Raw genomic sequence first — 25,351 nt, 5'->3', positions numbered from 1 at the left:
GTCTTGGAAGATGCTTTCAAAGAAACCTTGGTGAATATCTGCAGTGTATCTTGAAAACAGATGCTGCCACTTCGCAATGGTGGTGGAAGGAGCAATTGTGGATGTTATATCAATCAAACCACCTGCTTTGTCCTCAGTGGTGTCAGGCTTCTTGAGTGTTGTTGGAGCTGCACTCATCCAGGCAAGTGATAATGTCCACCCAGTGCTGCAACACCCTCACTGTGGAGGCCACAATGGCTGTCATGTTCATAACCTCTCCTATAGCCCGTCATGCACGCCAATGTTGTTTCACTTGCCCCGGTACACCTTAAGACCCCATCTCACCATCCTTCTCACCTCTGTAAACATACTTGTGCTCTGCTGCCTGCCTCAATCCATTTGGCAGTGATCTCATGCTGCCCCGACAGAACCTATTGCACCTTTCTGAATGATGAACCACCCCCAGGTCTGTAATCACCCCAACCCTCTTACCATCTTTGACAAACAGCTCCTAGACAGGACTGATCAGGCCCTGACCATTGCCTTTGCAGAATGCTGACTAACGATTTGGGATATCCCTGACTGCTACTGCTACTACACCTACAGGACTGACCATTACCCACTCCCCAGATGACAGATGGACAGATGCCCCGAAGTGGACCAAATGGACAACTGGCTCTGGCTAATGACTGACGGTACTGGGACTCCTCGACCAGAGCAGTTCCGCCCCCACCTTGACTGGCCTGAATACAAGTCCCGAGTTAGATTCTGACATGGCTATAAGTTAAATAAATGTGCTGTCTACTTGCTGCACAGGCAGCTGACATATCCTGTGGGTGTTAGATTGACATCTCAATGTGCCACACAGCAAGACGGCCCCCTTTCTAACAAATTGCCCTCATCAGATCCTTACTGACAACCATGACAAGCAGCCTGTCTGTGTGTCTGCATTAAAGAGTACATCAACAGTGCTGATAGTTTTTTGCTCTGTCTGAAGTGCCAGTCCTCTAAGAGGTGTGACAAAGTATGGATCCTGGGAGCATGCAGGTGGACACTAAATCAGCATTGCTAAGAGAAGAAGAGAGCAGCTTTGAATTGGAGCCTGGCCCAATCCATGAGCTGAGTGTCTATGCCTGCATTCAAAAAGTGTCCTTGCAACAGTCTTTCAATACTAATTGCTGAGTGCCCTGCAATGCAAGTATGTGCTTCCTAAGTATCCTGCAAGTGGATCAGAGACATTCCATAATGGCCATGAGGCGTTGGCAAGTGTTCAATGCCAATGTCTGTTCATGAGGGGTCCATGCAGATGGTGCCTTTGATTAGTGTCTGAAGATGCTGTTTGCTGCTGAGCAGTGTTGAGACTCCTCACAGCCAATTGTGAGCTGAAGTTGCCAGGAATCCATTCTAATTTCCATGTCTATACTTCTTGACGTCTAGCTGGTATGGCATTTTGATAATATAGAAAGGTCAATATTAATGTGGAGAGTTGTGGCATTAATAAAGCATTTAACAAGGGGCAGCACAGTGGCTGAGAGGTTAGCACTGCTGCCTCACAGCACCAGGGTCCCAGGCTCAAATCCAGCCTCGGGCGACTGTCTGTGTAGAGTTTGCACATTCTCCCCGTGTCTGCGTGAGCTTCCTCTGGGTGCTCTGGTTTCCTCCCACAGTCCAAAGATGTGCAGGTGAGGTGACTTGGCCATGCTAAATTGCCCATAGTCTTTGGTGCATTAGTCAGGGGGAAATGGGTGTGGGTGGGTTACCCTTCATAGGGTTGGTGTGAACTGGTTGGGCCGAAGGGCCTGTTTCCACACTGTAAGGAATCTAAAAATAAACTAAAATCCTCTTTAATTGGAAACTCACCACTGTCCAGTGAGAAACTTGCCTGCCAGCTCCACAAGAGCATGGAAGTTACATTGAGATGCTCCCGCATTGAGACAGACCTCACAGATCTTTCATCCAATTCAACCACAAATCTTACCCTAGCCCACATTGCTCAGAACTCTATAAGGTTCCTTTCATATTCTTTGACTTATTCAGTTTGAGCGAAGTATTGTAATCTTCGTTATTTCATTTCATATATCTCTTCTAACAATCTTGTGTCATCATCTTAAATCAAACAAATATTTCATGCCAGTTTGTTAATATTCCATTAGGTGATTATTACTTTCAAAGCCATCAGATGTACAATGTTTATCTACTGTTATATTATATTTAAAGCCAGAGTTTGTCTTCATGATACATTGGGAACATGATACAATCAATTAATTCACTGTGCATATAACTAAATATTTGTTCAATATTAATGTATTTGTACTTTGTTCAGTACATTCAGTACTTTGATCTCTTTATAAATTTCAGTTGTCAGGCTAGGATTGTGGTCTGATGTTCAATGTTGTACAGGAAGATATCAGATCAAACATATTCTTGAGGAATTTAAATGTAGGTTCTTTCGATAGCTCCACTAGTTATTAAATAAGATTACAGCCAAGCATTCTTTTCAAAAATTCTACTTAACACAATTTGATTTGGATGGAAAATTGATGTTCTGGTTAGGCTGCCAAATTCCTAACACTAAAAAGGGACTTTTAGGTGTGTGCATGAGACAATGACAGCATAATTCTGGAGTTTGCTCCCTATCTAATTCTGCGGTATACTAAAGCCAAGTGCTGTGATCCCTTCAAAACGTCTGGCCCAATGTTTTTTGGAACAGAAACAGAAACTGCTGGAAATATTCGGTAGATTACAGCAGCCTCTGTGGAGAGAAACAGAAAACCTCTTTCTTTCCATCGATGTTGCTGTAACCTGAAGAGCATTTCCACCATTTTTATTTCAGGTTTTTAGTCTGAGCAGTAATTTGGGTTGGCATTGTTTGGAGTGAGTATGGATTTTTAAAAAAGTATATATTATTAAGACAAAACAATTCTGAATAGTTTAGATGTTCTTCAATAAATTAGAATGAGTTTTTTTTGTGAGTTAAGAGAGTGACAGGCTGGCTTGCTGTGTTTTCCAGCCTCCTGCCTGTCTATTTATGAGTGACGGCAGCAGAAATGAAGTTTAAAAATTGATCTGGAGTGTCGGTGTTGTTATGTGCGTGTTGAAGTACAGAGGTCTGTTCTGCATGGCAGGTAACAGTTAGTTATCAGGCAGAATCAAGATATAGCGTGTGAGGTGTGCTTTCCACTCTGCAGCTCCCATCTCTGAATTAACATGTGCAAAAACCACATCTTCAAGTACTGAATTTCTTGATAATGCAACTATGACAGTACTGGGTGGGAAGTTCTGTTCTATGTTGTTTGGTTGAATACGGAGTTGTTTCCCAAAGCAGGCAAATGTATCTAACAGCCCGAGTATTATGCAAAAAGTGCATGAATGAAGCTAATGGCATGATCAAGATTCTTTTTTTAAAAATTTCAACACCTCCCTTCTCATGATCATTGCTTTAATTACTTTTTTTAAAAAATTACTTCTAATTTTAGTTTATTGTGTTGCAAGTCAGAAGGATTTCCAAAATCAATAAGAGCAAGAATAATTAGCATGGTGGCTGTGTGGTTAGCACTGATGCTTCACAGCACCAGTAATCCAGGTTCAGTTCTAACCTCAGGTCTGTGTGCAGTTTGCACATTCTCCCAGTGTCTGCGTGGGTTTCCTTTGGTTGCTCTAGTTTCTTCCCACAGTCCAAAGATGTGCAGGTTGGGTGGATTTGCCATGCTAAATTGCCCATAATATATAGGTGTGTGCAGGCTAGGTGGATTAGCCATGGGAAATACAGGGGTAGGGGAGTGGGTCTGAGTCGGATGCTGTTCAGAGGGTTGGTGTGGACTCGATAGGCCAATTGGCCTGCTTCCATACTGTAGGGATTCTATGATGTAGCATAATAAATATGTTAGTACTGGGTTAGGAGAAGAGGAACACATATCTTTAGTTTTTACAATTTCATAGGAACCTGGGGTGGAATCCAGTTGAGCTGTCAGAGCTCTATCGCCTTGCTTATTAACTGGGCAAATGGCAAGAGACCAAAAGTTCCGCTTTCCCAAATTCTGTCATAAGCCAATCAGGCAAAGACAAGGCCATTGGCAGGCTTTCTCCGGAAATTGAGACCCATAGGCAAAAGATGATCGGATCAGCTCTCATGATCAACAAGAGATGCAGTGAAGGTTTTTTTTAAATCTCATGAGTCAGTACTTATGCTAGCTCACATAACACAAGAACTAGACTTTGGGAAGTTAACAGTGAAAGATTCAATAAACATTTATTACAGCTCCTCATATCTACATAAATTACTATCACAGATTGCCTTATTTGGGCAAGTATTGAAATCCAGCATGCTTCCCTCAGTTTGTCATGTTGTACGTGGCCCCAGCAAGATGGAAACCGAGATCTTAATACCATCAGGTCATATACTACAGTATGGTGATGATATCATAAACACAATTCCTCAAAAGCATATTGTGTGCAAATTGTAAGGCATACTGTAACAGAATGTTTACCTACCAAGAGCTAATAGACACTCAAAAGCCAGTGGTCCCTGTACTCAGTAGCACCACAAGGTGAGGTCTTGGCTGCTGAAGGAATCCCAGAATCATACAGCAATACAAGCCACAGATGTATAATGCAGTGTGGGGAGGGTGTGGTGGGGAAGGCTTGGTGTTGTTGGGTCAGTAGTAAGGGCAGTAGCAAAGGCTATAAACCCCTTTGTATCAAAAGCACTGATTGCCTTTGATTGAGAAAAATTAGGCCACTCCCAATCCTCTCCAACCATAGGGGTCAACATGGCTGCATAGATTCAGTTATTGTACCTGCCTCATGATGATAGGTACCCCAGTAACTGGCTTAAGACTAGCAATGCTGGGATAAATATGAAGAGCCTCAGTTGACAGAGCGATGGAAAGATAATCCATGGGGCTTCCTGACCAGAATGTAATTCAGACAACCAGGCACACTACCACCCCACCTCATTAAATGCTCTTCTATCTCATCACAAGACACCCAAGTCCCACTTACTTCAACTAAGGAGCAAAACAACACTAATAATGATATAACAGCATTTACTAATTTGACAAATGGAAACTTAAAACTAGGATATTATTCCAGTCACAAACATATTTTTATTCTTCTTTATTAGGAATAGCTCTTTGTATTGTTCATTTTAAAATAAAACACGCACATAGTCCCTTGCTTTAACCAAATGATTGGTGATATTCTTTGAGGATTAACCTTAAACGCTAAATTAAAAGAAGATGGAAGTTCAGATATTTAGCTGAATGATGTAAATGAAGAGGTGTTAAGTGTTGCACTTTAAAGTATATAAATATTTTATTATTTTGAATGCAGTAATATCAGGTGATTTCTTTTGCCTTTTAGACTAGCTTCTGTTCAAGTGATCCATTCAATATCTCATTTGATCTGGATTCAGTGCTTGGACGTGCGCATTCTTACTAAAATTGAAAAGCAAAGGCTACTGCCACTCTGCTTGCTTACAGAGAAGACTGACAAAGCAAATACAAATATTGCATACATTTTCACAGCACTGCACATAAATCTTTGAATACTACACAAATTTCAATAATGTTAACAGTGCACCAGAAACATACAAATCATCAGAAGAACAGCTAGGATTTAACTTCCATAAAACTGTATCTCAGTTAAAATTCAGTTGAATTTGTATCTTAAATTTAGCATATGACATCACCTTGAGATAGGATTAGAGGTATTTGAATCTGAAGATATATAGCTTCAATAAGAAGGACAAAACAAGATAGTTTTCAAATGTTCAGTGTTGCATGAGATAATGATTCGGAATTGGTTAATGTTGAAGCTGCATTTCGCTCTTCCCTATCTGAGGAGGTCACAGAGTTTTTGAGCTGAGAACAAGGAATATAGTTTAAAGTCCCAATGGAGGCAGACAGATTATATCTGGCTCCCGATATTTTGCCTAACTTTACTCACTACTGTTGCCATTATCAACAAATTACATCTTGTTGTGTAAGACAAGCACCTCTACTCAATAGTCATTTATCCTCTACCTTTGTTAATTAGTCAGGCCCTTAGACACAGGATAGAAAGGAGGATTAATGGCAGTATTCTACCTTACTGTAAGCCACCAGTGATTGGAAACTCAACAGACAACATGATGATCACAATGGGGTGGCTACTAAAGGTAACAACAATGGAAAACAAAATCCACTTTATTAGCTGAGAAAAAACTTGAAGAATCCGAGGTGACCATTTTTGAATGTTATGCCTTTAAGCGGACTCAGATAGTAAGTCAGAAGCTACAAGAGCTTAAGTAGAGAAGCAGTTAGCATCATTTATGGAAGCAGCAGGAGGAGAAAAGCAGCGCTCCAGAAGAAAACTTTCATATCTGAATTGGTAAGGTGCACAGGAAGAAAACAGTGTGGATTAGGCAGAGAGCAATAAACTGGTCACTGTGAGAAGTTTAAAAAAGCCCTTACAGAAGAAGGATCTGTGGAGGCAGTCCAAACCTCCATGAGTAAAATTTGAAATCCCTACAGGCAAGGCAAAGCAAATTTAAATTAATGGCATTAAGGACTGGACTGGGAAGAATAAAAGTGAAGTGGAATACTTAACATTTCAAAACAAGCACCAATGCCTTCACAAAGCATGGCAATAGTAGACAGAGAAAGAACCAGAGCTGCAATTTGCTGGAAAGGTTTATCAAGGTTGCAGCTACTGAAGTTCATCTAAATGGTTGCTCAAGGGGATATGCTTTGTGTTTCAGACTACAAAAGGCAGGAAAATATCCATCTTAGCTGTGCAAGGCAGAAAAACCTCAAAAGGCAGGTGAAAACCATTTTGATTAGAAAAAAAAAATGGGAAAATCCCCAGGAAGTTGTATAGGAAGACATTACTGCCATAATCCAGAATTTAAATTTATATCAGAAAACATACATTGCAGCATCTCTATAATGGAGTTTAAAAGCTTGCAGACTAAGATAAACTTGCAATGCTGATATTAAGCTAAGTTTAAAAATTTGAAGAGACTTAGACAATTATTGCAAGATTACACATTTTAAAGCCATCAGCAATTTTGAGTTTTGAAACCAGAATTCATAACAGACAGAATTATTGATGATTCTTTGCCTGTTTTATTACATTTCAAGGAAGACTTCACTTTGGAGAAAGCTATTCAAATCATGGAAGTAAAACCAGGAAGACTCCAATAAAAAGATTAGGATAAACTATCCATTTTTAAAAAAAATTCCAAATATTATAAAGCCACATGTGACAAGTCAACATAGGGAGTAGGCAAAACAATAGATATAAACAGTGTCAACACTGTGGTGCAAAACATCCTCACAAACAGTGCCCAGATATGACAAAAGAATGGTATATCTGTTAAACTAAAGATCACTTGCAAAAGCTTTGCTGAAGAAGGACAGAGTTTCAGAGCAGCTAAATGCTAGATACTTACTTATACAAAGAGGTTAATGAAGTAGAACTTCCTTTTAAAGATACCCACACGAGACAAAAAACTTTAATTAGAAAAGATAATTGAGGTGATCTTAGGGAAATTGGTGATCCACCTGATTCTAATTTGACAAAGGTGTGCAAGTCAATACACCGTCTTGTTCATTTTACACTTGTTAAAGTGTCACTGTTCAAAGTGTTCAAAGGTCATTGTTCTCTGAGATCAAATGCCATTGCTGAAGAATAAGAAATCACAGACTACAAAGATAAGGTGTCATGCTCCAGATGGAATAACTCTTAACAACAAGGAATGCTACAAGTTGTACTTTAAGAGAGCTTAAAATCTTGATGTAATTCACAATCAACACTTCTGAGGCTGCATGCTGTCTTGTCCTCCATATCCTAAGGATAGCAGAAGATTTTCAGCAAATAATATGCAAATGCACAGAAAGACCATCTCTAAACATATGAAAAGGAAGGGAGGGCACAGTGAACATGTTCTCATATGTTCTAGTGAACATAAACCCCTAAAAGCATGAGGCTGGAGATATAAGGGAATATTTCAATTCTTTGTTCTTGAAAGAATAAATAAGAATAACAGCAATAAAGATAATGCTAAATGTGTAACAATTCTCTGATACCATAATTGAGGATGTGAAAATGCTCTGACCACCAGTAAGGCAGTCACAAATCACAAAGGAGGAAACAAAGACATCCAACCTAATCCGTAACAAAGTTCAGCAGATTGATAATAAAGACTTATTCGACAAATTGAAAATGAACAGGATGTGACTCCAGTGAAAGCCAGACCAATGACATGACACAGCCAAGAAGAGGAAATTGCTTGATCTAAAAATCCAGGATATTAAAGGAGGAAAGTATCTGTTTGAACAAAGCAACTATCTTCCAGGATCTTTGTTAATGAGACTAAAGGCCTTCTGAATGATATTATGGGACTTCACAGGGGAGAGTTATCCTTCAGATAAGGTACCAGATCAACTACCGAGTTTAGCAAGAATACCGTCTCCTGCCTAGAAGATAAAAGATCCTCCAACGGAGAAATGGTTCACAGAATAATCTAGGCCAGGAACAGATTCAAGGTTAACAGTCCCTAAACAAAGACCTACCAATCTAAGTCCTACCAATCTTTCACATGTGAATGGAATGCATTCTGGAAGAATTGTGAAAACTCTAGTCCACCTGCATTTTTAAGTCAAACATATAGCAAGAAATATAATTAAATACATGAATATGTATAGCTGTTAAATAGAGGTGTATAATATAATGGCTCTGGAAAAGTTAATGATGAAATGTATAAAAATGCAACTAATGTAATGGTGTCATTCATTTTACAGTGGAGAAGTTGCAGTCTTGCATGAGGTTCTAATAAAGACAGAAGTGTCATCTCTGGCTCCTATGAGTCTTTACAACTGTGATTAACTCATCACTGTAACTTGTGCACATTGATACCATGTAATTAACCAAATCTTGTAGTTAAGACAAGTGACTCTTCTGATTTAAACTCAATAGTGGTTTGTACTTTATCGCTACTACTTCGATGGCCTCTTAGACACAAGATGCAATTTGAGGCACAGGGTTCTTGTGGCACGGTGGTAGTGTTCTAACGTCTGGACCAGGATGTCCATCTGAGATGTGTCATTCCTGGACAGATTGATTAAAAATACATGTATTTTTAACCTGTAAATAAATATCTGTAAATAACTTGAGCCATAGGAAGTAATGGTTGGATCCACACCTCTGAATTAGGAGGTATGTATTCAACTTCCCCCCCCCCCGATCCAGATTTAAAAATATCTACAGTTCGAGCTGTAAAGGTGCTTATGGCATAGTGGTAGTATCACTACCTCTGGTCTAGAAACCTGTGTATAAATCTTACCTGCTCCAAAGGTATGTCATAACATCACTGAACAGGCTGATTAAAACTATCTACAATTTGAGACATGTTTGAGAAATTCTCTCTGTGCCCTTCAAAACAGCACAGAAGAATGTCCTTCATGGGCTGCTGCTACTCATTTTACATTTCCTTGCCTGAAATGTTGATTTTCCTGCTCTTCAGATGTTGCCTGACCTGCTGTGCATTTCCAACACTATTCTTTTCGACTCTGACTCTCTAGGATTTGCTGCCCTCACACTCTCTATATCCTTGCCTTTATCCACTGCTCGGATATGCTAATGTGCTGCCTACCAGTGGCGGAGTTCCCCTGCGATGGGCCCTTCCTCTTTCTATTGGGGATCTGCGGTGGAGTGTGTTGCATGCAGCAGGGTATGCAAGGAGGGATTAAGTAGATCGTCTGGTGCTAGGCCACATGCAGCTTTTGTGACCCGGAGGAAATTTTGTTTCATGATTATATTGAATGTTTCCATCTGCAATCCTTATTTAGTTTCTTCATGGGACTGTTTTTAAACTTTTGATTGTACTTCAGTCCTAATCTATGAGTACATTGTGCAGACGGAGGATTGGGCAGAGCAGAGGGCCTCCTCATAGGCCTGTTTTTTTGGAATGGCCCAAAGTGGCCATGGATAAGTCCATGCAGCAGGCTGTGGACGAGGTCATGAAACTCAAATATCTGCCCCTCTTCAGCAAATACATCCACAGTTGGGTATCCATTGAGAGGGAGCATGTTCACTTGCAAATGGAGGTCTTTTGCAGCTAGTTGTCTCTGCAGGGGCTAAGATACATCATCACCCCTGTTAACAATAACTTGATATGTTCTCTTTGACCACTTGAGTTTGTATTTCTTACATTGCCCCACTGGTAGCTGTCTAACCTATTTAAGATTTTACTTAAAAGAGTAGAAAGCAGGATATATGGCAGCAATCTACCCCAACCACAGTTACCAGTGATTGGAACCAGCAACATAAGCAAACAGTCTGCAATAGCAATGTACTTAATCCCAGAATATTTCTTACCCATCTTAACTCAATTGTTTTTAAATGTTGGTGTGCAATCATTCAGTCCCTTAACAGCTTTGCTCTTATTTCGGTTTGCATTAGCATCCCAGTGAGAAACATCAAGGAACAAATATTGCAAAAGAAAATTTAAGGACTGAAATTAAGCCATGGATACTGTTGCATTAACACTTAACATGCTTACCTGAAATTCCTCTTCACTCTTAGGGGTGTTATTAATCCAGTTAAAATAAATGGCTTAATGCCTCCACTAAAATGGAAGACAAAGAGTTTTTTTATTATAGAGAGAAATGTGTTAAGCGTTTGTTGACTAGTATCTTGCAGCATGGTTTCAGGCATAACTATTTCACAGAGCAATTTATATTGTTTGACTTCTATCCATTATTTATCAATGTATGTTTAAATTGAGGCAAAACAGACATTTAAAATGCAAAAGATAGTTACCATTTTTCTAAATTAAGTAGCAAATCTCAGGAGACTGGTCAGTTCATAAAATATGGCTTTTGTCCATAATGTGTTAATATTTAACTAACATTGTGTCATGTAGCTAGATTATAAAGGATTTTCAACAATAAATGTTGCCTTTTTGATTTATAGTTCTCGTGGAATGAACAGCCTGTGAGTAATTTTAAATTGCTAAGAGTAACCGGCAAAAATATTATCAGGAAGAAAAATAGTCATCCAGGAGAGTGGTATACTCAGAGATGGTTAGCGACTACTCATTTGTAAGATAAAAGCACAGTTTTCAGAGGTTTTTGCTGCTCATGGTCTAATTTCTGTTGCCTTACTCTACAATTAAAAGTTTGGAGATGACACAAAAATTGGTGGAGTTGTGGATAGTGAGGAAGGTTGAGAGAAAGTGAGGACTGCAGATTCTGGAAGTCAGAGTTGAAAAGTGTGGTGCTGGAAAAGCATAGGCGATAGGCAGATGCAAGTGGGGGGGGTGATGATGATGGGTCAGAGGGAAGGGTAGAGTACATAGGTGGGAAGGAAAAAGGACAGGTAGAACAGTTCAAAAGAGCGGTGCCAAGTTGAAGAGTTGGATCTGGGATGAGGTGGGGAGAGCGGAGTTATAGAAACTGGTGAAGTTGACGTTGATGCCGTGTGGTTGGAGGGCCCCAATGCAGAAGATGAGGCAGCTCCCTTGCTCCACCTCAACATTCCAGAAAAAGGGCTTATGCTCAAAACATCGACTCTCATGCTCCTCGGATGCTGCCTGATCTGCTGTGCTTTTCTATCACCACACCTCTCAACAAGAGAGGAAGGTTATCAAAGGATATAGCAGGATATTAGTCTTTGAAAGGATGGGAGGAGAAATGGGTGGCATTTAGTCTAGACAAGTGTGAGGTGATGCATTTTGGGAGGTTACATGTAAGAGGAAAGTGTACACTAAGTGACAGGATCCTTAGGAGCATTGATATATATATTAGAGGCATTTTGGGGTGCAAATGCATAGCTCCCTGAAAGTGCCAACACAAATGGAGAAGATGGTAAAGGTGGCATATGGTATGTTTGCCTTCATTGATTGGGCCACTGGATATAAAAATTGGAAAGCCATGTTGCAGCTTTATAACACTTTAGTTCAGCCAAGAGGGTACAAAAGAGGTTTCCCAAGATGCTGCCTGGTTTGGAGTGTATTAGCTATAAGGAAAGGTTGGACAAACTTGGATAATTTTCACTACAGCCTCAGAGGCTGTGGTGGAGGGTGGGATACCTGTTAGAAATATCTAAAATTATGAGAGGTATGGGTAGTCAGTCTTTTTCCCAGTGTGGAAAAGTCAAATAGTAGGGGCATAGGTTTAAGGTGGGAGATGAAAAGTTTAAAGGAGATGTGTGAGGCAAGGTTTTACACAGAGGGTGGGAGGTACCTGGGAAGGTGGTAGAAGCAGATTTATTAGCAATGTTTAAGAGACATTTAGACAGATACATAAACACGCAGAGAATAGAGGTACATGAACTATGTAGAAGTAGATGGAATTGGTTTAGAATGGCATCATGTTTAGCACAGGCATGGTGGGCCGAATGGCCTGTTCCTGTTCTCTGTTTGTTGTTGTGTGGTATAGAGTTTCATCAGTAGTAGCATCATGACCATGGGTCAGAACCCCAAAGTACTATGGGACATCTTTAACTCGTAATTCCAAAATATGCTTTTCTGAAAGAGGACTGCTGATATAGATTAGGTGGCTGTTTGAAAAGAGACAGTCTCATAGAATGTCACATCTAGAGTGTCAAACAAACTTTAAACTGACTAAATTGGGTATTATTGGAACCACTAAAGATAATCAGTGGCTCATGACCCTCTATTCAGCGGAAGCCACTCCTATGAATTATATTTCAAACAGCAGATACATTTTATGCTTTTTCCTTTGAAGAAAACATAAAGGTCAGGGTTAAAAAGACATTTCCATCTATACTGGTGTGTATTAATGGGACTGAGTGTTCCTGTATATATCAGCCAGGGTCTGAGTGTCAATGTGTTGTGATGGTCACAGCTGAAGAATGATTCCCTAGTTATCCCTGTGTTGCAGGTAAGGACTGTAATTACTCCAAGCATTGCAAACCAATTAAAAAGGAATCAGGATAACAGAAAGACTCTGTTCATCATAAATCCTGCAATTGAATTACATTTGAAAGGAATTCAAAGTAGAGAATCTTGTTGAACCACCTGTTCAACTGTCAACATCAATGCTACCAGTAACTTCCACTGCTATGGTCACAAATTTCAGCCATATGCTTTTCCTCAACTATTCAGGGATTGATCCATATATCCTTTCTTGAAAAAAAAAACAACTGATATACCTTCACTCTCACCTCTTTTCTCTAGTCTGTGTGCATGTACTAATTCTTCTTGTGCTTTATTAATAAACTCACTCTTTGTTAACTCAAGAAAGCCTAAATTTGGCTCTTTCTAAGACATAATTTAGTTTAACCTTTCCACAAAGGAAGGGATCTGTTTTGCATTTACCTTGTTGCAACCAACCAAAGGGATGGGTGAATAAAGTAGGATAGCCAGTTCTTCCATTCTCACCCTTATATAGTTTGGGGTACCTGTCTGGGACCATAATTTGTTCAAGGTCTAGTGATAATAGTAGGAGAAGGGTAAAGTTTCCATAGTCTTACAAGACCATAGGGCTGCTCTCTCAAGAGAGAGACAACTGATAGTGGCTTTCTCTGGAGGTCACCACACCTCCAGTCACATGCCTCAAGGAGGTTGAGAAGGAGAGTTCTTCATAGTAACCCCAGCCAGTGCAGGAATTGAACCCACATTGCTAGCATCACTGTATGTTATAAACCAGCCATCCAAGCTAACTGATCCTGAACCATTGGGATATGATGCTTATAGATATAAAGATGTACAAAGCCAAAATAAACTTCTGCCCTCTATCTTTTTGTACAACTGTCATTGTTTTCACTTCAAATGTTTGGTAGATCTTGAAAATTCTCATTTACATTTTCATTAGTTTGGATTTTTTGCACAGAACATACTATATTTACTTTTTGTGGTCTTGTGTTAGAATTCATTTTGTTAGAAATATTTGAATTCCTGGCCCATGTGATGATGCTGTCACTTTAACAGAGTTATTTTGTCCTTGTTTTTTTAAAGAGAGGTCGTAAAGGCAGAGGTGCCGAAGGGTCTAGAAAGAGCAATGGTTTATCAATGGTAGGGGATTGGCCAGTTCTCCTAGTTCAGGCTTTTTCTAGTTTGGTTTAGCTGTGGCAGTCAGATGTTGGAGTCCAGGAAAGGTTGCAAGTTTCAGGAGATGATCCCTGACTGACTTTCCCTCTGAAATCTCTTTGGATGTTTTTCCCTCCTGCTTTAAAAGTCTGAGTTTCAATTCACCTTTTTGCCAAGGGGGTATGTTTGTGGAATGTTACTGGATTGGATCAGTTCCTTAGTTAAATTGCTGTATTGGGATGGTTAAGTTTTCCAGTAGTTAAGTTCTTCTAAATTCCATTTTCTTTTGTTTGTTTTTCAACTGCAGCATTTAAATACATTCTGTTTTGCTTAAAGCCAAATGGTTTAACCAGCTGCATCACACCTGGAATGTCCACTTCACATCTGCCTTTAAAATAAGAAAAAAGTTAGGGTCCAGGCTATTCTCTTAAAATATTTTGAGGGGCTTGGCTTGGTCCATTATACCCTGCATGATAACTTGTCCTTATTTAAACAAGGAGAATATTCTCCACCTATTCTACCAAACCAGACTAGGATCATATATTATTTGGATTTAAATTCTCCTATTATTTTACAATGGAGAGATTTAGAAATTTTTGGCTTTGATTTTTTTCTGATGCCGATTTGACACAACAACCAATTTCCTTTTTGTTGGGTTGGGCACAAGCCTGCATTGTACTTGACAAAAGGTTAGAGTATAACTATGGTTTGAGGCTTTGCACTAATCCTTCATAAGGTATGAAGCCCTGGTTTCCTTCTCATTTGTGTAAAGTGCTTGGTTGACATCATATCACTTTAGAAAAAGTGAGTACTGCAGATACTGGCGATCAGAGTCGCAAGTGTGCTGCTGGAAAAGCACAGCAGGTCAGGCAGCATCGGAGGAGCAGGAGAATCGACGTTGCCCATTCCTGCTGAAGGGACTATGCCCGAAACATCGATTCTCCTGCTCCTCCGATGCTGCCTTACCTGCTGTGCTTTTCCAGCACCACACTCTCAACATCATATCTCTTTGGACTATGAGGATGGCTGTATAACTTGTTCCATCAAGATCACTCTGATATGGATCTTAAGAAACTTGTGATAGCAAGCCAGAATAAATCTGCTCTAATTATTCATCACTGCTATGCTGAGGAATCTCAGCATGGGAGTAGGTTAGCTCAGTTGACTGGATGACTCTAACAGCACACATTCAATTCCTGTACTGATTGAGGTTCCCATGAATGTCATATCTTCTCAGCCTCACCCCTTACCTGAGGCTCGGTGACCCTCAGATTAAACTCAGCATCAATCATCTCTCTCTAATGAGACAACAACCGTGGTGACTTCACATTTTCGCTGAAGCATCTGAACTCCAGTTTTCAAAGTTTACATTAGCAGTTGAATGACATTAGGAATGAAATCTATGCCTTCTCTTGCCACAGTGGGGATGCAAGGTTTTGCCATTTCCATCTCCAGTAATTCCATATATCACCAATGTAAAAGTTAAACAGAACCTTCCAACTCCAGAGTGCACCGTCCAAAGCCTGCTAAATATAACTGAATAAGCCAAGTCATTGCTATCCTGAATATTATCGTGCTTTTTGGCAATGACTTACATTATTTTGTGCATAATTGCCACATACCATTTAACAAATAAACATGTCAGATTATTATTTTTAAAAATATCATCACTGAATATTTATGCAAATAAAGACATTATTTTCTCTCCAAGATTAGTATTACTGGCACTAACTAATGTGTGACTATGAAAAAAAAAGTTCTGTAGATCAGTCAGTTTGGGAAGGATAACATCTCCCTCCAGTAACCTATAGTAACTGTCGATAGAACTTTAAACTAGAAGGTAACACTAGTATAGATAACAACCAATTGTGTTTAGAGTGATTGATGGTTGACTATACACTACAAAGTTGCAAATAATCCTGAACTGATTTAAGGCTGCTACATGCAAAGGTAGTACGCAACACCTAAACCAAAGAATGACAAGGAACAATATATTAATGTATCTCTTACAATCAAGTATTTTACAAAATATATTAGCACACTTATTGTGACAAGATTTGATGGATTTAATGCGATGTAGTGTGTGAATTGATTGTTGTAATGAGCAGACTACAGAAATGGACAGTGACAGTAAAAAGAATGGATGAGGGATGTTGTGGATGATGAAAATTATAGGTTTATTTTATTATAAGTTCTGACATTCAGAATGGAAAATTATATTGCAGTTTCACTCAAAAATGCAGTTAACATTCTGCCTGTTTTACATCTGAAATTGCTGGTTGAGTAGAGGTCCTGTTATGGTAACAATTGAACATTGACCTACACAAAAAGCATGAGAATTCAAACCCTTTCTCTAAAAGTCACATTTTTGGATAACTCCTCCATAAATGAAGGGAAGATCAAATGTAGAAGCCTACCATCACCTTTGACCAGGAGTTTCCTTCAACCACACACACAGATCCCACCACTTGCCATTCACACATTATGCACGTATGAGAGGTGAAAGGTTTAAAAGGGATTTAAGCGGCAGTTTTATCAGACAGAAGGTGATGTGTGTATGTTCCTTTCCACATACAGAAGGGAAGATCAAATGTAGAAGTCTACCATCACCTTTGACCAGGAGTTTCCTTCAACCACACACACAGATCCCACCACTTGCCATTCACACATTACGCACGTATGAGAGGTGAAAGGTTTAAAAGGGATTTAAGCGGCAGTTTTATCAGACGGAAGGTGATGTGTGTATGTTCCTTTCCACATACATACCCCACACGGAGGGCCTGAAAGCCCTCCGCTTCTTGCTCTCCTGTAGGCCCAACCCAGTCCCCCTCCATGGACACCCCCATTCGCTTGGTAGAACTGGCCCTCACCCTCAACAATTTTTCTTTTGATTCCTCCCACTTCCTACAAACCAAAGGAATGGCCATGGGCACCCACACGGGCCTGAGCTGTGCCGGCCTTTTTGTAGGATTGGTGGAACAGTCCTTCTTCCAAAACTACACCAGCATCATCCCTCACCTCTTCCTCTGCTATATTGATGACTGTGGATTAGTGGTGCTGGAAAGGCACAGCAGTTCAGGCAGCATCCAAGGAGCAGCGAAATCGACGTTTCGGGCAAAAGCCCTTACTGCTGTGCTCTTCAAGCACCACTAATCCAGAATCTGGTTTCCAGCATCTGCAGTCATTGTTTTTACCCTATATTGGTGACTGCAAGTGCTGCCTCGTGCTCCTGTGAGGAGTTCGAGCAGCTCATCAAATTCGCCCACACCTTCCACCCCGCACTCAAATTCACCCGGACCATTTTCCACACCTCTCTCCCTTCCTGGACCTCTCCATCATTATCTCTGGAAAGTGACTCACCATTAATTTCACTATTTAAATTCCACTGACTCCCACAACTACCTCGACTACACCTCTTCACCCACCCTCCTGCAAAAATGTGATCCCGTACTCTCAATTCCTCTGCTTCTAACACATCTGCTCCTGGTATAAGGTGTTCCACTCCAGGACATCTCAGACATCCTCCTACTTTAGGGACTGTAGTTGCCCCTCCTCAGTAATCAAGGATGCTCTCAACTCCTCCATCTCTCACATGTCTGTCCTCAAACCCTCTCCCCCCAACAACAATAAGGCTGGAGTCCCCTTAGTCCTCACATATCACCTCACCAATCTCCAAATCCAACGCATCATCCTCCGACATTTCCACTATCTACAGTCAGACCCCATCACCAAAAGGATATTTCCTTCCCCATCCCTGTCCACTTTCTGCAGGGACCATTCATTCCACGACTCCCTCGGCAACTCTACACACCCCACCAACTTTTCCACCACACCCAGTACCTTTCCCTGTATCTACAAAGGTGCAACACCTACCTCCAAACCTCCCCTCTTACCTCCGTCTAAGATCCTAAGCCAGAGATGGGGAACCTTTTCATGTTGGAAGGCCGCATTATGTTTGTTGTAATCTAATAAGGCCGGATCCAAGAAACTTCAATTATATAAATGTTGATACAGTTAGACTGTGTAACTATTCTCAAATTTCACTTCAAATGGAAAGCCACGTGCACTATTGTCATAAGTTGATAAACACTGGCGTACTGGATACCCACAGGGTCTCGCCAACCAGCCTCAGGCAGTAGTGGCGCCAGTCAGGCGGGGAAGATAATATACATTGTAGAGTCGCATTATAACAAAATCATGAGCATAGCAGGTGTTGAAATAGCCCTTATGACTTACCAATCTTTTAAATGTGGCAGTCAGTCTATGAGGATTATTTTGTTGAATTTTCTTTTACTCTCTGGTATTTTAAATGCATTCATTTTAAGATTAAAACAAAAATAATAAAGGACAAAATAAAACATATTAATAAAAAATAAAAGATTTGTTCTGCAAAATTTGGATTCATTCAAAAGGCCACACACAATGACCTAGAAGGCCGCAGGTTCCCCTCCCCTGCCCTAAGCAATCCTTCCAGATCCAGCAGAGGTTCACCTGCACTTCATCCCACCTCATCTGTGGTATCCATTATTCAATGTGATCTCCTCTACATCAGGGAGACCAAACACAGACTCAGGGAATGGTTCATGGAGCATCTGCACACTGCCCACATCAAGAAACCCGACTTTCCGATTGCCGTCCATTTTAATTCCCCTACCCAGTCCCCTGGCAACATGTCCATCCTTCGTCTGCTCCACTGTCTGAGTGAGGTCAAACATAAACTGGAGGAACAACACCTGATATTTTGCCTGGGGAGCTTACAGCACAATGGCCTCAGTATTGACTTTACCAGCTTCAAAATCCCTCTAACCCCAGCCTTATCCCATGTCCAGCCTCCCCCCTCCTCCTTGGTTCCCTGATCTTACTTAAAAATCCATCTTCCTACTCATCTATCCGTTCCACCTCTCCCACTGGCCTATCACAATAACCTCCTATCTGCATCCACTCTATCACCATCCCACCTATTCTTCCCCAACTCCACCCCCCTCACTCTATATATTTCTGAACTACCTCCCCTTCCCAAGTCCTGGGAAAGGATTTTGGCCAGATACATTGAGTTTCCTGCTCCCCGGATGTGGTCTGACCTGCTGTGCTTTTCCAGCTTCACATCTATTGACTCTGGCTTCCAGCATCTGTAACCCTTACTGTTTCTAAGTGGTGTGTGCATGGAATGAGCAGTTAGGAAGTGGTGGAGGTGGGTACAATTGCAACATTTAAAAGGCATCTGGATGAATGGGAAGGGTTTGAGGGTACATGAATAGGAAGGGTTTAAAGGTGTATGGACCAAATACTGGCAAATAGAACCAGACTAATTCAAGAAATCTGGTCAGTACAGACAAGATGGAACAAAGGGTTTGTTTCTGTGCTGTAAGCCTCTATGACTTTATATGACATTACGGAATGAGCTTGGTTGTCCAGATAATTTTATTTTGTTTTTATGAATTACTGTTGCTTCCTGGAGCTGCATGTTGAAGGGTTAAGAAATGGTGATAATGGCCTTGTAAAATATTTTGGGATATGCTAAAAATTGAAAAGTTGTGATGTAAATATAGGTCCTCTCTTTGACTGTCCAATATGTCACTTGCTCCATAGCTAGCAATTAGGTGTTCCACTTCTTTCTGAGGTGGAAGGAGCTTTTCAAACCTAACTCCAATCCATTTCAAACTCACCCACCTTCTGCACCAATGGGAGTGGAGAGACAGAGGCCAACAACTAACCCTCTTATTAGGAAGCAGGATACTCTTCCAATTATTGTAAAGAGGCTGGATGCTTCAGATTTTCTCTTCCACTTTAACGCTGGCCATCTGGGTTTCCCAGATCCAGAAAGCCCAGCAACTGGTGGAAACCCTAGAACTCTGTGGGAAGCTAGGGAAGTGATTGCTGGGCCCTTGCTGAGATATTTGTATCATCGATAGTCACAGGCGAGGTCCCAGAAGACTGGAGGTTGGCTAATGCGATGCCACTGTTTAAGAAAGGTGGTAAGGACAAGCCAGGGATCTCTCGACCAGTGAGCCTGACGTTGGTGGTGGGGAAGTTGTTGGAGGGAGTCTTGAGGGACATGATTTCCACGTATTGCAAAGGTAAGGACTGATTAGGGATAGTCAACATGGTTTTGTGAGTGGGAAGTCACGTCTCACAAACTTGATTGAGGTTTTGAAGAAGTAACAAAGAGAATTGATGAGGCCAGAGTGGTGGACGTGATCTATATGAATTTCAGTAAGGTGTTCGTCAAGGTTCCCCATGGGAGACAGGTTGGCAAAGCTAGATCTCACGGAGTACAGGGAGAACTAGCCATTTGGATACAGAACTGGCTCAAAGGTAGAAGACAGAGGGTCGTGGTGGAGGATTGTTTTTCAGACCGGAGGCCTGTGACCAATGGAGTGCCACAAGGATTGGTGCTGGGTCCACTACTTTTTGTCATTTATATAAGTTATTTGGATGTGAGCTTAAGAGGTACAGTTAGTAAGTTTGCAGATGACACCAAAATTGGAGATGTAATGGAGAGCACAAAAGGTTACCTCAGATAACAACAGGATCTTGACCAGGTGGCCAATGGGCTGAGAAGTGGCAGATGAAGTTTAATTTAGATAAATGTGAGGTGCTGCATTTTGGGAAAGCAAATCAGAGCAGGACTTATACACTTAATGGTAAGGTCCTAAGGAGTGTTGCTGAACAAAGAGACCTTGGGGTACAGATTCATAGCTGCTTGAAAGTGGAGTTGCAGGTAGATAGGATAGTGAAGAAAGCGTTTGGTATGCTTTCCTTTATTGGTCAGAGTATTGAGTACAGGAGTTGGGAGGTCATGTTGCGGCTGTACAGGACATTGTTAAGGCCACTGTTGAAATATTGCATGCAATTCTAGTCCCCCTCTTATTGGAAGGATACTGTGAAACTTAAACAGTTTAGAAAAGATTTACAAGGATGTTGCCAGGGTTGGAGGATTTGAGATATAGGGAGAGGTTGAATAGGTTGGGTCTGTTTTCCCTGGAGCATCGGAGGCTGAGGGGTGACCTTATAGAGGTTTATAAAATCATGAGGGGCATGGATAGGATAAATCGACAAAGTCTCTTCCCTGGGGAGTCCAGAACTGGAGGGCATACGTTTAGGGTGAAAAGGAAAGGATATAAAAGAAATCTATGGAGCATTTTTTTCACACAGAGGGTGGTACGTGTATGGAATGACCTGCCAGAGGAAGTGGTGGAAGCTGGTACAATTGCAACATTTAAAAGGCATTTGGATGGGTATATGAATAGGATGGGTTTGGAGGGATATGGACTGGGTGCTGGCAGGTGGGACTAGATTATGTTGGGATATCTGGTCAGCATGATGAGTTGGACCGAAGGGTCTGTGACTCTCTGACTCTAAGACTGTTGAGTGGAAGAGATCTGTACCTTGCCAGCACTGTTTGTTGGCCGAAAGCTTCCTTTGAGCCCCAAAAGCAGATCTGCAATTAGAAAAACACCAGTCCAGTCAGCCCACCACATGTGCCCCACCACAATAACAACACCACCATGTTTGCCCCAAATTGACTTGGAACATCTGTAATCCTTTACTTCAATCCTAGAAACCAGACAGTACACAATTCCTTACCTGACAATCACTGTTCCAGAAGGAGGGAACTGTGTGTTCTTGAAATGCAACCTATTCTGCAGCATTCATGACTGACAGGTGGACAAGTCTACCATTCAGGTCAGTTTCTGAGCACGTAACCTCTTGAAGAAAATGTCTGTACATTGTGGAGTGAACACTCTATACCATTCATAACCACACATAAAGAAAGCTTATATCCCCTTAACAACTGAATGGCCCAGACAACTTATTTTCACATTCATTGTTTAAGAAAGCCTTGCATTTACATAGCACCATTTATGATTGTCAGATATACCAAAGTGCTTTACAGTCAATGAAGTTTTTTTAAAGAGTACTTTCTATTGAATGTAGCCACCAAATTGTACATAGCAAGCTCCTAAAATAGCATTTGGATGATGATCAGATGAACTCTTTGGTGATGTTGATGGAGGGATAAATATTGGTCAGGCCTCCAAAGGTGATTGCTGTTTTTGGAATGGTGCCATGGGATTTTTCACGTCTACCTGAAACGGCAATAAGGGCCTTGGTTCAATATCATATCCAAAAGGGAGCGCTTCTGTCATTGTAACATTCCCTCCTTACTGCACTGGAGTGTCAGCTGTTTTCATTAATGCTCAAGTCTAGATATGGGATTTCAAAGTATAATGCTCTTTTTTAAAGGTAAGCAACAGCTACTACAAGCATGAGTGAAGATAGTGAAGACTTGTACCCGAAGGTCCAGAAATTCTTTAGGGCACTAAAGTGAAGCTGCTACTCAGAACATCCAAAGGCAAGCTAGAGGAGTGTAAAGACCAATTGGAGAAAACATAGACCATGTTACTGTGGAGCCCAGACATAATGTCCACTCCTCCTGTGTGCCAAAATTCCATTGACAGAATCCAGAGTCTGGGAACATATTAGATTTTATCTCTGCCATTTTGTACAAGGTATAAAATGTAACCACATCCAACCCAAATCATTTAGTGCTTCATGTAAGTGATTTTCTTCATCAACAGTGCAGTTAAAAAATCCTCTCATTGCTGTTATTTTGATTTTTTGACTTCCATTTTGACAGTGTTTGTTATCGCTTCTCGTTACATTTCTAAAATCTGTAAATCTAGGTCACTGATTTATTATTTCATAAATGCCCTGAAGCCAGCAGATAAGAACGACTAATGCAAATACAACACATACACTTCAGCTGGGTCATCACCTTAGCACTTGGAATAAATTGTTTTCGCTTAATCAATTTAATAGAATCTCGCTCTAAACTAGTCGGAAGCCATTACCCCCATTGAACTGGGCACAAATAAAAAGGCCTCGAAGGAAACTTATTGATGAAATAGACATACAGCCCTGATAAAATTGCTGACTTAGGTACTTCAAGTGATTAAATTCATTGCGTTTTATTTGTCTCTTCACCGCTCAAAACTATCAAATCATTTTGACAGACAAAAATTGAGTTTACAATGGGTTTTAACAGAGTTCTTTGCCAATCATAATTCATCTAAATGAATACAGACAATGCAATTGATTGTATTATTTTGTTGCTAATTATTCAGGTGAACGCTTATCCATAAATGCATTATGGGCTTATTTAAGACTTCTTGCTTGATGTATTCCTGTCAAGAAAGAGATCTTTCTACCTAAAATTAAAATTCTGCTGCTAATTGGACGCAATGATTACAAAATTGCATTTGGAAAACATAGGTGCCACCTAATACCTAAATTTTAAAAACTAATTTATGGAATTTGGCCATCACTGGTGAGGTCATCATTTATTACCAGTATCTAATTGTCCATGAGCCTTCTACCTTTTTGAACTGCTGTAGTCCTTGAACATTCTGTCATTTCTTTTGAGATTTTCTAGTGATTGTGACAATGAATAGCTTGTCAGACCATTCTGGAGTGCGGACAAAAGCCATCCACATTGCTGTGGGTCTGGAGTCTCAGGCTAGTTACAGATATTAGAGAACTATTTGGGCTTTCCGACAATCAAAATTGTTTCTTGGTTATCGTTTAGACTCTTAATTTAAGATTTTTATTGATTTCAAATTCTACCATCTATTGTGACAGGATTCAATCCGAGGTCCCCAGACCATCAGCTAGGTGCCAGAGCTAATAGTCCAGTGATAAGAACACAAGGCCAATGCCTCCTCTTGATCTTAGGTGTTTAATGTGCTTGACCTATTCTTGCCATGATTTGGAGATTCCCATGTTGGACTGGGGTGTACAAAGTTAAAAATCACGCAACACCAGCTTTCAGAGCGCAACCACCTGATGAAGGAGCAACACTCCGAAAGCTAGTGCTTCCAATTAAACCTGTTGGACTATAATCTGATGTTGTGTGATTTTTAACTTTATTCTTGCCGTGTGTGTGAAACAGGGGTGGGGGCTTAAAAATTCCCCTTGTGCATTAGTTAACAAAAGAGGGATCATTAGCATGGCTGTTTACACATTTTCAAAATGGAAGACTGAAGACATGTCATCGCTGGCAGGCAGGCAAGGTTGTTGATAAGAAAATTAGTTCAGATAAAAGAGTCTTTGTTCTGGATGCAACTTGAATTGTACACTGTAAAAGATTTTAGCAAATGCTTGAGAATTTGGTGATGTGCATTTAATTGTTCCTCATTATCCATTGTTATCATTCTCATGTATTGTACTCTTGACCATGAGTGATTAAGAGATATTTTCAAAGTAAGGAAAGGTGCATAAAATATAGACTTCAATATTCTTGATTCCTGGCAAAACTATTAGTGGGAGTTTTTTTTACATTATTACGTAAGGTTGGAAAAAACAAAGCTAAGGATATGAGTTTCTTCATGTGCTCTTGGCAGGTTCAGTTCTGCATTGTGAGTGCCAGAGAACAAGATCTTTAACTTAATGTTTCCTCTCATTTTCCAGACATATCAAGATGTATCAAAACTTCAGATTTCACATTTATAGCATCCTCAACATTTGCTTTTCATAAAAATTTGTTTCACTAAGCACAAAGTTTTTAAAGTCAGTGGGGGGAAAGTGATAATTATTGCACCAGTTTGATTTAAGCAGACGAAAGGATTTTGACAATACTATTGATATTTGCATCAAGAAAATTTAAGACTCAGGAAAAAAAGAGACAGGAGAAAATGTAATCAAAATCTTGAGCATGGATTTTTAAGAAGCACCAGAAGGAGATGGAGAGCTGCTGAAGTTTAAGGAGAAATTTATTCAAAACTTAGAGCAAAGAGTGGAGAAGTTCAGTGGAAACATTTTTCACACATCCATATAAGTTTTCCATGGTGAAAGAAACACTCAGGGATGCAGAACTGGCTCAAAGGTAGAAGACAGAGGGTGGTGGTGGAGGGTTGTTTTTCAGACTGGAGGCCTGTGACCATTGGAGTGCCACAAGGATCGGTGCAGGGTCCTCTACTTTTTGTCATTTACATAAATGATTTGGATGCGAGCATAAGAGGTACAGTTAGTAAGTTTGCAGATGACACCAGTGAAGTAGGTAACCTCAGATTACAACAGGATCTTGACCAGGCAGGCTGAGAAGTGGCAGATGGAGTTTAATTCAGATAAATGCGGCGTGCTGCATTTTGGGAAAGCAAATCTTAGCAGGATTTATACACTTAATGGTAAGGTCCTAGGGAGTATTGCTGAACAAAGAGACCTTGGAGTGCAGGTTCATAGCTCATTGAAAGTGGAGTCGCAGGTAGATAGGATAGTGAAGAAGGCATTTGGTATGCTTTCCTTTATTGGTCAGAGTATTGAGTACAGGAGTTGGGA

This window comes from Chiloscyllium plagiosum, chromosome 20 (assembly GCF_004010195.1).
Source record: "Chiloscyllium plagiosum isolate BGI_BamShark_2017 chromosome 20, ASM401019v2, whole genome shotgun sequence".
Lineage (NCBI taxonomy): Eukaryota > Metazoa > Chordata > Chondrichthyes > Orectolobiformes > Hemiscylliidae > Chiloscyllium > Chiloscyllium plagiosum.
This window is presented reverse-complemented; position numbering follows the sequence as displayed.